An 11,896-nucleotide genomic window follows, 5' to 3' on the forward strand; every position below is an offset into this window, starting at 1 on the left:
CAATACAGGACTTACTGACTTCCAAGGCACTTTCATCCTCACTGTCTCCACGCACATATGAGTTCACCACAGAGTGCATATATTGAGGCACTCAGGGAAAATATTAAAATTCTAGTCTGAGCAGGAAAATTAGGGATCAGAGAGCTATGCTAGTAAATGACACACCCAGGATGAGTTCACTGGTCTTCTGAGTCCTGATCAGTGCTCTTCCACCGAGACACTGCCTCTTGCACTTCACTGTGTCAATAAAGAGAGCAGAGAGTATAGAATCTAAGTACAAAAACAAGCTAGGGGTCAGATGGGTCAGATAGATATGATGCAAATAACTTTGATTTCTAATGTTCCCATTGCCCCACTAAATCACGGGAGTAGTTTCTTTGCTGTACTATACCTCATGCTGAGAAAGAATGAACTTCGGAAAACAGGAATAGGATCAGAACATTTTCTTTAAAGACCTTAGAGATTTCGGAGGTCAGTACTTTTGACTGCTGAGGCTCAGGGGACCATGGGAAAGGAAAAACTAGTCTTGAAAGTAATTGTGAAATCCACTCAGTACCAAAGATTTTTACCTTGTAAATCTACTTCCCGCCAAAAACCCAGAAGGATATTCCCTGGTTTGCAAAAGGAAAATATGGGTGTAGACTAGGATTCAGCTCAACCCAGGACTAAACAGGAAGAAATGCCTCCAGAGCAGAAGGTTCGGAGGGTGATGAGGCAGAAGTGAGAAAGCTCAGCTCTGCTGAAACCTCCTGAATCTGGATCTGGATCATAAGGTTCAAAGCCTGAGCCAGTAGAAGAGCAAGGCCCCAGGTACGTATCCATGGTATATTGGCTTGACTTGCTTAATAGACCTAAAATAACAGTGTCTTAAACAAGGTGGAAATGTATTTCTCACTCAGTGTCAGTCCAAGAATTGCAACAGGTGTAATTAGGAGCCTCTTGTTCCATCTGAACTGCAACCCCAATTCTGAAGCTTGCAGTCACTGGCCACTGCTAAGCTCAAAAAGTGTTTACAAACACCACTGCAAAGTGGTGAAACTCATGGATATATTCCTGTACTTTTTAACACTTGCTCTTAAGACCAGTGTACAGATTAATTTGTAACTTAAAGAAATATTACCTATTTAATGGGGAAATAACAATTCATGAGAAATAAATGGTCTCCACCCTCTAATAGAAAAATCATGTTTGTATCATTTTAATACTTGAGGTTAAAAAAATGATGGAACTTTTACTGTCTACTTTAATGATAGTTTTAAAGTGATGATTAAGATCACATTCCTCAGTTCTTCTCTCCCTTTATTTACCTTAAGTAGTCACTACATTAATAAAGGAAGAGGGCACTAGATCTGAGGTTACAATGAATCATTGCCCATTCCAATCAAAATTGTGTTGAATATATGCATGGAATTTATTTGGATTAATATTACTCACAGAAAAGATACCAAAAAAAAGACATTCCATGTGACATGAAATTTGAGGTCCTCACCAGTGTGCAGAGCATGTATACATACCATCCAGTAGTTATGTTAGATTGTAAGGATACTGTCAAACGTCTTACATATGGCAACATTAAATATGAGTCTGGAAGCCAGTAAGAAAATCCCTAAACTGAGTTCATTTGAGTTCTTAACAATATAAATTGCAAGAGAAGAGAGTATCTCCTAGAGAAACTCCTCTACAATATAAAACTACAAACAGCCATCCAGAAACATATTTCATCAGCTGAGTAAGATCCCCTTGGCAGGCCATCTCCCAAGGGTAAGCTGCAACATCTGTAACATCTCCAGCTCCGGGAGAAAGATGACATTCTCTGAATCCAGGAGGAACTGGATTTTCCCCTTAGAACAAACGCACCATCCTAGAGCACAGGACTTGTCAGCTTTACGACTACTGCCAAACTCACCCTTCCCTTCCCCCAGGTACATGCACTGTCACACACACACACACACACACACACACACACACACACACACACACACACACAGAGCAATCACTTTGAAGACTGCAGTTGCTAAAAAGGAGAATAATTATATCACTAACATACTTTTTGGAGTCAAATAGTTACTGCTATGTGATTGCTGGTTAGAATCCTCACCTTTTATCTATTCACTGGAAAATTAAAAGGCATCTGTAGCAGATCCAGGAAGCTGCTTACCTTCTATATCCTTCCTGGGAACAGAGCTCTGATTTTCAGTTGGCCATACTGCCTCTTAAAATAAAAGATTATTTTCCCTAGCCTCCTTTCAGCAAGGTGTGACCACGTGGCAAAGCTCTGCCCAGTGAGAGGTTAAGTGGGCAATCTCCAGCAAGGACCTGTTGAAAGGACCTGACTCAGATGAGACAGCTCTTTGTCCTACTGCCCACCCTCCTCCTGATGTGCAGCGTGGATATGGCGACTGGAGCGGTCACACACAGATGGCTCAAGCAGCCATCTTGGACTGTGAGGGGACTTTAAGAATGTAAATCATTCCTAGGATGATATCTTAGGTAAAGCAGGCTAAGCTGCTTTAACAGAGAAAATCCAGACTTGGTGAGTTGGAAGACAAACTACTTCTCTCTATGCAATGAGTCAAAGCAAGGGTTCCAGGGGTCATTCAATGACTCAGGCTCATAGTGATTCTGGTATCTTTGTCATGTGGCTTCCAAGGTCACGCTAGCTATCACCATACAGTCAAGGCCAAAATGGGGAAAGAGCAGAAAGCCAGGATCAAAGATCTCCTCTTAAGCAAGTGAGGAAGAAGCTCCTACATCATTTCTCCTCACATTCCACTGGCAAGAGTCTCATCACCTGGTCCCATCCAGCTGCAAGGGAGATTGGGAAATTCAGTACCTAACTGGACAGCCTCATCTCAGCTACAGCTCTATTATTATGGGAGAAAATGAAAAACAAATTTTAGTAAACAGATAACAGGCTTGGGGCAGGAGGTAAGGCAGGATGATTGTAGTTGGGGCCCTGGAGAGACCTTGGGGCTGCACACTATACTGACTACAACTACATTTCTTTTATTTTGAGAGAAAACTCTTCTATGTGAGAGAAAAAACAATTTTTATATTGTTAAGGCAGTTTTATTTTGAGTTGTTGTTTTCTTTCTTTACAAACATAATCCTGAATGGTACACATTATCATATTTTACCTTTAAACATGGGAACATTTTGTTTTTTTTAGTACAAACCACATATTAGTCAATTAAACAATTATGGTATTTAAACTATAAAAGATTATAATTACACTTACTGTGATGAACATTTAGTAATGTATATAATTGTCACATCATTATGTTGTACCCCTGAAACCAATGTAAGATCAACTATATTTCAATTTTTTAAAAATAAAGAAAAAATAAATAAAGGATTATAATTACACTTACTGTGGTGAACATTTAGTAATGTATATAATTGTCACATCATTATGTTGTACCCCTGAAACCAATGAAATATCAACTATATTTCAATTTTTTAAAAATAAAGAAAAAATAAATAAACTATAAAGGATTACTCTAATGAGACATTGAAGATGATGGCTACAATTTGGAGTTAGCCTTTAAAATGGAACTTTTTCTTATCTTCCCCCATATTACTTGCCTTTTACTTATCACATGCAATATACCATGCAATTTCTCTGTGGCCTAAATATTAATAATACTGATATAAGACAGATTTATTTCAAATAGTGCAACAAATTATAGAGTTACAATTATCTGATAAATGATGCCTCTTTAATCCAGGTAATCATCTACTCAATTCTCCATGTTTTATGATTCTAAAAATATATAGAATCAGATTACCTAATTGATAAAAATCTCTGAATTAAAAAAACTAGAATGTGAGTTACACATTTCCCATATAGAAACACTCATTAAGTAATTTCAAGTCATATATTTCATTTGCTAATGTATAACTGCTTTCCTGAGATTGAAAAACAGCATTCATATCTAAGGGATTCTCATGCAATTTTGAAATAAATTTTTGTTGAGTTTTGGGGTTTTTATTTATTTTGTAATTTTGCAAGTTCAGAGTCTCTTACATATCTTAAGTGAGGTATCTACATTGGTTCTAACTATATTTTGTAAAGGAGCATTGTATACACATAAAACTTTGATTTGGGGAATCATGAGACCTTCTGAAATAAAAACGCCCTAAATCAGATTTTCCTCAATGCCCTCAGGATATTAACCCTTTTAAATGATTAGGTCTGCATTTAGCACCCCTCACCACAGCAACATAAAACTAAAATGACTTAGAAATACACTTGTTAATTTCCATGGAGATTTTTAAGTATGGGAACTAGAAGGCGGGTTCTGGACTTACTGACCAGAACTCAGAGAGCTGATCTTGAGCAAATTCCTTAAATGCTTTGGGTTGCATTTTTTTTTAATTAAGGTAAGTATCCAAATTAAACAATCTCTATAATCTTGTTCAACTTTACCAATTATTTTCCCATTTCTGAAATTCCCCTGACCTGTGACTGCAAGGCCGAGCTTATAGCAGGGACAGCAAATGGTATAACCTCATAATTAAAATGGGAGTAGTCCACACATTAGTCAGAAATTGTTGCACAGTTGTGAAAGTCATGAGGCTGTGTTTTCTGTCCACCATGACAAGTTTTAGTAACACTGGTAGTTACCTTTTACTGGGAGTTCATTATGTGCCAGGCACTGTGCCAAGTGAATTATATACAATATCTCAGTGAATCCTTCTAACAACCCAGGAGAGCAGTGATATCATCCCCACTGCATAGATGAGGAACCAGAGGCTTAGAGCAATTAGATAATTTGCCTGAGCCACACAGAGAGTAGACTAGAACCCAGGGCTGCCTGACTCCTGAGCCTCGCCTCTCTAGCACTCTGAGAAAATGCCTGCCAGAGGTCAGGTCATCCTGGCAAACTGTTCTCTTGACCCCACTCTTGGGCATGCCATTTGAGTCACCCAGATTTTAATGACACCATGAAATCTCCATAGTAAACATTCTTTCCATCCCTCCCACCTCCATTTCCTTAGTTCTCCTAATAATAGATGTGAACATTAATTGAGCACTTACACTGGGGCTCTGCTCTTTAAATAAATTGTCTCATTTCATCTTCACAACAATCCTTTCAGGTAGATACTATTATTTCCTCCATTTCACAGGGAGGGACATAAAGTACAGAAAAGTTAAGTACATGGCCCAAGCTACAGAGCTAATAAATGAAAAATATTCAAACCTGGTTCTAATTCCAAAGTAAGTAAAAATGTGTAAATTCTGGTAACATTCTAAATTAGCATGGATGGAACCTTCACAATGTGCTGGACTTTGTGCTAATGCTTCGCATAAACCACCACATGTAATCCTATAAGATAGGCGTTTCTGTTATTGGTGTGATTTTTTTATAACAAAGCCCAGGCTGCCTTGGGTAAGTCATGAGAGAACGCCAACAGAAGCTGTAAAGCAGAGTGATTACAAGCCCAGGCTTTCACATCAAACAGACTACTTGTGCACTCTCAACAGATTACTTAATTTTGCTCTGTCTCAGTTTCCCCATATGTGAGATGAGTGTGTTATGAGGATTAAATATGTTAATGGCCGTAAAGCATTTGAAACAGTCTCTGGCACAGAGTAAGAACCATGTGACTGTTAAAGCAAAATAAGTAAACCTCAGCCTTTGCCTTTTACTACCAAAGTTGTTTTATCTCTCTGTGCCATGGTTCTGTCATTTGCAAAATATGAATAAAAAGGACGTACCTTGTTGTGTCATTGTGAGGAGGAAATGAGTGAATATGTATAGAGGGTAAATGAGCAGGCATGTGTTACGACGCGCATGGCACATAAATGTTGGATAAAGGTTAGCATTCATTGTTGTTATTAGGATTATAGCATTATCATTTTTATTCTTTTCTCAGTCACACAAAAAAGTCCTCTTCTGCCTCACCAGCAGTCAAGCCAGCCTTGTCTGTGCCTTTTTTCCTCAAAGGAGCAAAAGTGATGCCTCAGGTGGTCAGCAGTTCAGATCATTTCAGGTGAGCCATACATGCAGGTCACGGAAAGCCTTTTTCTCAGAAATCACCCCCAGGAGGGTAGGAATGATTCTCAATATCTGGACATGAAGGGTACTTACTATGCCTTGCAAATAAGCATGTAATTATAATCTGTTTTCTAAGAATGTGCCTGACTTGCATGACTGCAAGGCTCCCGAGCCAGGCCTTGCATCCACTGTTTTGATGACTCCCACAGCATCAAGCTGGAGCCAAAAATATTGACTGATGGCTTGGCTGACTGACTGATATAGCAACTGGCCCCCTTCGCTGCCTGCTAAGACGCAGGATTGCAGGAGGGCGTGCACTGCCAGAGCCTGACTGCCTGGGTTTGAAGCCTGCCTCCTCCCTTGTCTGTTCAGTTGAACTTAGGCTAGCACAGCTCACTGAAAGGAGTCTGGTGTCACTTCACAGTCCTACAGTGGGTCCCTATCTGAATGTAAAACCAAAGGGAGCTCCCTCCTTATCTGTTTATAGGCTGCCAGTCCAGCAGGGAGAAAGCTTCCCACAGTAGCTGTGCCCTGCCCATCACTCCACTAACAACTGTGTGCCAAGCATACATAACTCCATGAATCATTTTGGCTGTTAAGTATCATTCATCAACATGACCTTCTCTTTACTTCTCGAGCCATGCTAATAAGACTATATCACTTGCCACCCACACATACATACACATGCAAAAAACAATAATCTTCTAACAATTATATGTAGGATCGTCCATGGGCACGAAGAATAATCTTTTCTTTATGTGCCTTATTCTGTCAATAATAACATTTAATGAATGTCCCACTACCTAGACAAAGAGCTAGGAACTGCAATTCCAACAGTGAAAATCCAGTTTTAGATAAGAGTTTAAAATGTGGGGGCACAGAACGGGCAGAGAAGATGGAGCAGAAAGAGAAATAAATAGGCAAACACAAAACCATATGTTTAAGTGAGCAAAGGGTTTCAGGTGGGTGTTGGAGGGCAGATAGGTTTTCAAAAATCAGGCACCAAACCAAAATTCAGAGGTTCAAAGAAGGCTTCCCAGAAGAGACTGGGTCTCCAGGCTAAAACCTTAAGCAAAAGGTATGTTAATTCTCATAATTATTCCATCATGTGGGTAGAGAAACTGAGGCAAGAACACTTATCTGAAGTTGTAAAATTGCACAAGAGTCTTAGGAATAAAACATGGTCCTAAAGACTCGGAGTTCTTTACTTGCAGCATCACACATGCTCCCTCCCTCCAAAAGATCTAAACATTTTAAGTTTATGAGTCTGACAACTTCAATGGCATTCCTTACCCAGGCTATAAAATTCTAGCCCTGCCACCACAGAGCTGTTTTTTTCTGAATTTCACAAACTTAGAGATAACACTGGCTCTAGTTTTCTGACCAGCAACAGTAATGGAGCCCAGGATCTCAGTTTATATTTGAAGACTAACTTTACAACTGCAAAAAGCTGTTGCCTGTGAAATCCAGACCAGAGGGTGAGGGTAGAGGAAAGGAGCTTTCTCAGAGATTTCCTGCATTGGGAAAGCTAGAACTTTCTAAGCATCTCATAAATCTTGGATTTCCCTTCAAAGTTATGTTCTGGGAGGGTTTTGTTTGTATCAACACAGGAAAATATCATGTCATAGCTTTATCTATATAATAATGGAAATGCTCTATCTCTTCAAAAATAAATACTCTGTGTGAAAAAATTGAGTAGTATGATGTAATTATTTTTCATTTGATGTTGACTATTCAGCAAAAATAGAGAGATTGGATCAACAGGTCAGCTTTGCACAAAACCAACAGCACATAACCAACCCCATAAAATAGAGTTTATAAGTAAGATTATAAATGAGATTTTCCTTATATTTCACATGTACATGTACATCCAGCCTCTTAGCTCAGACAACATTGTGCAAGCATTCATTAACCAAGAAACTTTATCTACCATCGTAAAACTGGTTCGACTGAAACAGTTAACAATGATCCTTGGCCAAGCATATGGAGGCTATTGCCCTTAGAGCCAAATCTGGTTTACTTCCACTCTTACAATCATGTCATTTGACAAATGAGACATCCCTACTTCCACCCCAGTTCATTCAGTCAGACTGATTCTACTGTATCAGTTCGAGGTTACAACAAAACAGAGAAATTATTATTAGAAGAAAGATGTTATTTTGGCATAATCAGTAAACTGATGCGTGCCAAAGTTAAGTCAATAAAGGTTATTTATAAAGCATGAGGTGTCACAGTACCGTTAGGAATAAATAGAACCCAGGACCTCAGTTCCTAACTTCAGCGAACCACTTTCTCTTAACTGAAAGAAAGAATTATCTTTGAAGTTCTGGAAAAGGAATAGTGAGGAGAATATATCAGCAAGGCTATAGTTCACACTCTTTAATGAAAGAAGATTTGAGAAATGAAATGTGATAATCAGATATTTACTCCTACAAGGAAGAACGGATTCATACCAACTTGCTTTCATCATCTGATCGTAAACATTCTGCCTCTAGCGCCAAGTATAGGCCAAAGTGTGTGGGAAGTACAGAGAGAACCTGAGGCTGGAAAGTGTGCTCCCTCGGTAATTCCTCTCTTTATTTAGCACTTGACAATTTGCAAAGTTTGTTTCAATCTGACTAAAGCTCATCAGGTGGCATCATTGCACTGGCACTGTCCTGGGCAGTCTGGTGCCAGGGGCCAGAAAATCTAAGGCCTAACCCTGCCATCTTAATCCTTGAAGGAAATTCACAAAAGGTAAATGCTGTACCTATTTAATAGCTAAGAAAGGTGAAGTCTAATAAGGTTAAGTGATTTTCCCAAGATCGTAGAGCCATCACAGTGCAAAAGCAGGAAGAATCAAAATACTGGTCCTTTGGCCCCAGACCAATTGCCTGTGAAATAAATCACTCCACCTCCAGGGGGTGCCCTCGAACCCCTTTGTGGCTATCTTCGAGCTTTTTCCATCGAAATCACCTATTATCTGGAAGCCACTTCTAATAGTCAGCCAACTAACCTTTGAACAAAAGTTTGGACAGAAACAAGACTCAGAAACTGGAGATGAGAGTGGTGTGGAGGGGAGTGGAATGTAAAGAAAGATGGTAAGAGTCCAGTCTACACCTTCTCTGCCACCCATTCCTAAATAAGGAGGAAACTGTCATTTCTTTAAAGTAGCTGCAAATTATTATTTGAATGTGTTAATACAGTCTCTAAGTATGTTTGGCTTCCACCAAATTTTACAATTGCTCAAAAAACATTTAGCTGGTTATCTGCAGATACACAAGTTACTCCTAGATACCAAATTATTTAATATTCAAAAAAATCATCCAGTAATAAATCCCATACTAGTGATTAATCTTCAAGCTGTGTTCTTAACAGCAGATGAACATTAGAATCACTTGGAGAGTTTTCAAGCATTACTAAGTCCTTAGGTCCCTCCACAGACTGACTAAATCAGAAGCTCTGGGGATGGAGCTCCAGCTGCAGTTTTGCTTCAAAGCCCTCCAGGTGATTCTGCTGTGCATCAGAGGCTTATAACCTCTGACTTTCAGTGGTTCTCAAAGTGTGGTCCTGGAGACTATAGCAGCAGCAGTATTATCTGGGAACTTGTTAAAGGTGCAAATTCTCAGGCCCCACCCTAGATCTACTGAAGCAAAAGCAGGGGGTGAGGCCCAGCAAGCTATGCAACTGCTTGTTTGTAAGAAGCATCCAGGTGATTCTGGCACATGCTTAAGTTTGAGAACCAGTGCCTTAGAACATTTTGTTAGTCAAAGAGCTATGGCTTACCTCGTTAAATATCCAAAATAGCTCTTAAACCATTTCATTTCCTAACATTAGATAGGATAAACTACTTGAAAAACATACTTTGCATTTGGAAAAATAAGGGCCACAGTAAATAAATTAAACTAAAAGATGTAGAGGGAAAAAAAAAACCTATCATTTAAGTCATTTTTTTTTCAGTTTTTTCCCCTATTTTTCATCAATTTTTTTCCTTCTGTTTCTAGTGATCAAATGCTGAAGTTTCAGAGTGCTGGTGCAGTGTAAATGATTTCCCCTCCTCTTTAATTGCATGGGACACATGTGAGCACAGAAATATGAGTTACAGATTTAAATGTATTAATCTTTGTGAGAGCAGCATTCTCCAAGTATCATGCAAGCCTCACGTGACAGTTTTGGGTGCCACAGGCAGGCATAAGTTGTTTACATTAGCAAATACATTTCAACAAAAACACATGTTGGCAGTCAGCACTCTCAGCTCTTCACACATGCTGTTCTGTGGGGAGCTAGACTCTGGTAGAAGAATTTAAATTTGAAAAGTCCCTTTTTTATATTTGGTTCCTAACAACCATAGTTGAAGATCTCAAAATCTTCTGGGATGTTAGACTTTCAAATCTCTGCAAATACAAGGAGTTAACTACGTGACTGATCCAAAGACCAGGGAGTAAAATAAGAAATTTAGAGCTCTGCAGGCCAGGCTTTACATGACCATCTTAATATGAATGCTTTTTAGGGAAAGGCGTGGGGGACTTATCCTTCAGAAGCCAACAAAAACAGCCCATGTTGTAGAAATGGGGACATAGTCCTGATCAGTGCAGTTCTGAAAAGCTGAGGAGTATTATTAAAGTGACATAGGCTGAGGACAAGCAAGCCACTTCCATAGGCAGAACTAATATACAGCCCGAGGGGCCTTCCTATTGGTACAAAGTCTAAATACTTTACCAAAGTGTAAATACTGGTAAACAGTTGATGGTTGATGGTCCTGAGTCCCACAGTGTCATCTCACTGCCATGGCCACCCTGGTGCCCTTCAGGTACTGCAGCCGCAGACGCAGTGCCAGGCAGAAGGGGGTGGGGTGGGGAGGCCGGGGGCTCTGCTGAAGCACTCCGCTGATCTCTTCCCATAGCAGGGCCCATGCCATATAGCCTGTTGAGTGTTTTTGAATATCACCTCTACACCCATCTACACCTAAAAATGGATCAAAAAGGAATGAAATAAATTTCAGGTGGCTTAACAAATTACCAAAGTATTTAACCTCTTAGCTTCATATCATATATCTTTGTATTGAAATGAAATGCCCTTAAACATATGTACATTTTTTAAAGCAGGGGCAGATTTCCACAGATGAAGCTCTGTCCCTAACAGGAGCATTGACATTGGCAGGGTCCCTGGGGCAGCAGTCATGGTCCCAGGGGTGCTAACGTTCCACCCACCTTGCTCCTCTCACTTCTCCACCAAACTGCTGCTCTTCCGTCAGAGCATCTGGAGGAACACATAGCGGCTTGGGGGAAAAGATACATAAAAATCTCAAACTTTAGAATTTAAATGTGAAAACGTTTTTTCACCTTTATTTCAAAACATTTGCTCATGTCATACTGAAAGAAAGTTTCTCCCAACCCAAGCGTCCTGGTGGACTGCTGATGAGCCATGTCACAGCTTCATGAGCCAGGAGTGTCCTCCTGATAGACCATCCTTACCCTTCCCTTGCAAGCCTTTTTGACTAATCAAGAGAGAGTGGCAGGCATGAGGAGGTGCATGCTGCTATGCACTCCAGCACAGTATAAACTCCTGCTTGGCCAGGCCTGACTGCCGGACACAGGTTCAGACACAGTCATACAGCCTCTGAAAAGTTTTTCCAAACCCCTACCTTCCAAACCTGCACTCATAGCGTTGCCTATTGTGTGATCTACACCAGTCAGTTCTCTCGGCTCTCTGTTTTCCTTAGCTGGAGGCTTTCCCATTTCCTTTACTCCCTTTTTCATCCCTGACCCCACTGTCTCATGGCTGTGTGCCCTGCCACCCTGGCACAGTGGCTCCCACACACCAGCCCCAGTTCCTGGAGGCCCAGCCTGAGTGGACCACTGCTTGCTTGGCAGGGGAGAGGAGGGGTTGGTTCTGTCCACATCACTATGACATTT

Source organism: Manis javanica, chromosome 5, assembly GCF_040802235.1.
Source record: "Manis javanica isolate MJ-LG chromosome 5, MJ_LKY, whole genome shotgun sequence".
NCBI lineage: Eukaryota > Metazoa > Chordata > Mammalia > Pholidota > Manidae > Manis > Manis javanica.